The 3916-nt window shown below is 38.1% G+C and overlaps 1 long non-coding RNA gene across 1 annotated transcript; it reads left to right on the plus strand.

Annotated features, from left to right (window-relative positions):
- The first annotated feature begins 504 nt into the window (after positions 1-504).
- LOC113651403 lies at positions 505-3383 on the plus strand. Its single transcript, XR_003442651.2, has 3 exons — positions 505-684; positions 1841-1926; positions 2100-3383. It is a non-coding gene; the product is annotated as an uncharacterized LOC113651403 (long non-coding RNA).
- Positions 3384-3916: the final 533 nt, after the last annotated feature.

The following is a 3916-nucleotide window of genomic DNA, read 5'->3' on the forward strand; positions in this document are numbered from 1 at the left end:
CTAATGAGCAGATCAAGAGTGTGTCCCCTATTGTGTGTAGGACCTTGCACATGCTGGGTTAGATCGAAAGTGTTTAAAACATTTAACAGTTCAATTGCAGTATTGTTTTCTGCATTGTCTATATGAATGTTGAAATCTCCAGCAATAACATAATAATCAAATTCAGAAAAATAATTGTATTACTTAATCATTTTAATTAAATTAGGGCATTAAAGAAACTTACAGTAAACTCAATTCATGAAAGTGTGTGGACACCTGACCATCAAACCCATATCTGCTTGTTGTAGATTCCAACCCATCCCTGCTTTCTGGAGCAAACCTGTTGGAACTTAAGTTCTTCCGCTTCAAACTTGGCAAACAATGTCTTCACTGACCTCAAGTTATGCACATGGGCATTGTCATGCTGGAACAGGTTTGAGTCTCTTAGTTCCAGCAAAGGGAATTTTAATGCTATACAGGAGTTAGTTAAATGCAATGATTACCAAAAGTAGCATGACCAGATCTAACCTGAGACTTTTTTCACTCACAAAACCTGCTCTGCACATTCACAGATAGTGAATCAACAGTACTGATGCAATCTCAGGGTGTAGAAGAGTCTACTGAGTATAAATACTGGGAACATGCAACAATAACAAAAGAACGAACACCACGATTATCATCAACTCCAATAAATGTCTAAATATGGTAAGCAGTGATAAAACCTTTCACTTCAAATCTTTTCCCTTTAGAAAATACAGACCCTTTTCATTTTCCTTTGCCTTTATATGATAGATTGGATGATTTATAAAATTTGAAAATTTTATGAATTTTAAAATTATTGCTGTGACATTATTCTCAGTTATTCATTTGATCATTAAAACCAACATTGTCTGGTGGACAAATTTTTACAACAATCATTCATCCAGTGTAAATGTAGGCATTATTAGATATTAATAGTATCAAAAAGTAGTATAAACTTCTGTAATTTACCAAATGGAAGATTAAAGAATTATACTTATCTAATTGAAGTATACCTTTTCTACCTACTCAGAACTGTGTATCAGGTCACAATTTGTTAAACAGTGCCGTTTTTCTAACACTGCAGTCAAATCAAGTGGGTTTTTATTGTTATTCCTTTTCTTATTTTTTTTTTTCAATTCATACAAAAAAGTTGACAGGGGCTTTAAAAGTATTTATTAAAATGTTATAGACTTCCTCTCTGTTTGTGAATTTTGTTTTCACTGAATTGACCTTATTATCTCAATGTCTCTATGCTGACCTACAATGGTCATTCATATTTATCAGTTATTTTTTGTAATTTCTGAAAAATGGCTGTGAATTTTATGCAAATATAGGCCTCATATAATTTGATATGATTTTTTCTTGAACACAATTTGTAAAAAGGTAATATATTAAAAAAGTTTTAGAAACAAATATCTTTAAATAATTTTTACAAGGTTAAAAACAATTAGAACTTGATGCATTGATGTGTTGATCTTCACTCTTCTGTCATCAAATCTAGTTGTTCTTGTAATAATTACTATGCCAGAAATTCCCTTAAAATATTCTTCAAACAAACAGAAAGCAATTAAAAAAAAAATAAAAGACACAACATCATTTGATCAATTCCAAATTATAAGCCTAATATAATTTGGAATTGATCAAATGACTTTGTGTCTTTTATTTTTTTAAAATTGCTTTTTGTTTGTTTGTTTTCTTCTTATCTACTAATTATATATATATATATATATATATATATATATATATATATATATATATATATATATATATATATATATATTACATTAAAGAAAATCTTGGTTGAACACATTGAATAATGTTCTTTTCTTTTACCACACAGGCATTTCTGAAAATCTGTATGACAGCTTGAAACAAACAAAACTTAATCCTGAAGAAAGATGGCTTCTAACAGAAATGTCATTAAAAGTAGGAACTATGTATTAGCATTTTTGTTATTAAATATTCATTTAAATATTTATGCACATGTATTGATTTGTATTTTGGTATGTGTTAATACATTTGCACTTTCATCTTGATTTTAATACTAACAACCTGCTATGTGTCTAATTAAACATGATTTTATTCTATGCATAAATAAGACTGTGGATCAGGATCAGCTCAGAGGGACTCAAGCCAGTTTGGAGGTTAGTCACATGACATATCCAGAGGTGCCACGCCCTGCCAAGGCCTTGTAAAGCAGCAAAATTCTTTAATTTGATTTTTACCAAGCCAGCCCTACAAGAAATAGCAAGATAAAGGGTTCTAAGCAAGAGGCAATTTATTTTATCAATGCGGAGCTGCTAATAATAGAGGGACTTTTTGCTGGTGTACCCTGGGTAGAACTATTGGGTTCAGTGCTATCGGGGGATGACTTACAGCCTCAGCCACCCCTGCAACATGGTGCCCAGCCCTAGAGGAGATGAAGGTGTGAGGGCAAACCTGAGGGGAGAGTGGGTCAGCTTCTTGGAGGCAAAAAAGAACACTTCTGTTTTTCTGTACCTCTGCCATATGGCCTTCACCACCTGTGGGTGGGGCAGCCATTGCCCAGGCCTTGGCCTCTGCTTCTACACTCTACTCTAAATCTACTCTCTAGCATGTGTACTGTGTAATGCAAACAGCCCTCAAGAGTTTGGTTTCTGACCAAAGTAGGATCTTAAGCACCTGCTTGAAGGTAGTGGTGCAAATGTGGCCCACCCTTGTGATAGAGTTAGGAGACCACCGTTCTTGCCATTCTGTTTTAATAACGTAAAAATGGATCGGAGGCTAAACCAAAAAGGAGTTAAAAAGAAAAGATCAAGCGTCCACTGAGTGCAGCAAAACTACAGCACCACAAAGGCCCACTGAAGCCGGAACCGAAGATATGAGTCACGGCCACTGGCCACAACACTCCCGCATACCACGGAGCTAGCGCATCGTGGAAAACCATGTGGGTAAGTTAAGCGAAAATATCACAATGAGTACATGAAGTTTGGATTTTTCTGGACTGGGGATGTTGAGGATCCTAGACCTCACTGTGTTCTGTGTTATGAAATATTGGCTAATGAAGCAATGAAACCATCGAAACTCAAGCGTCACTTTGAGTCTAAGCACAAAGATTGTACAGATAAACCAGTGTCATTTTTTGAGAGAAAACGTGATGAGCTTGAGCGACACATGAGTAAAAACACCTCACAGTTTTTATGCGAAAATCCAAAGGCTACTGAGGCATCATACAGAGTGTCTCTACTCATTTGCAAAAACGGGAAAACCCCATTCAATTGGAGAGACTCTAGTTAAGCCTGCTGCAGAAGTTATGGCAAACGTAATGTTAGGGAAGAAAGCTAGTGGTGACATGCACAAAGTACCTCTGTCCAATGACACTGTCCAGTGACGCATAACTACACCAGGTTACGTATGTAACCCGGTTCCCTGAGAGGGGAACGAGACGCTGCGTCAGTGCTGACGCTATGGGAATGCTTCTTTGAGGAAATTGTGTCTGAAGCTCTGTGTGCACACACGCCATTTAATGGCTCGGAAAGGACACGTGACGGAGTAATTACTCGCCAGTAAGTCCATATAAGGGCATCTACGCCACGCTGCTCCAGCTCTCTTTGTCTGAAGGAAGCGCAAACGGATGCCTGGGGCGTGACCAGCAACGCAGCGTCTCGTTCCCCTCTCAGGGAACCGGGTTACATACGTAACCTGGTGTAGTTCCCTTTCGAGGGAACTCGACGCTGCATCAGTGCTGACGCTATGGGAATGCCAATACCCACGCTGCCACGCACCAGTCGATGACTGGGCCAGAGGCCGTGAGAGAGCACGAGCAGACTGGGAACAGCACATCATAGGCCCTGCAGTACCTGGGACCCTGGAGTGGGGTCCAAGTCCCGGTCATAGAATCTGATAAAGGTGTGCGGAGAGGACCATCCTGCCGCAG

The sequence above is a fragment of the Tachysurus fulvidraco genome, chromosome 12, assembly GCF_022655615.1.
Source record: "Tachysurus fulvidraco isolate hzauxx_2018 chromosome 12, HZAU_PFXX_2.0, whole genome shotgun sequence".
Taxonomy (NCBI): domain Eukaryota; kingdom Metazoa; phylum Chordata; class Actinopteri; order Siluriformes; family Bagridae; genus Tachysurus; species Tachysurus fulvidraco.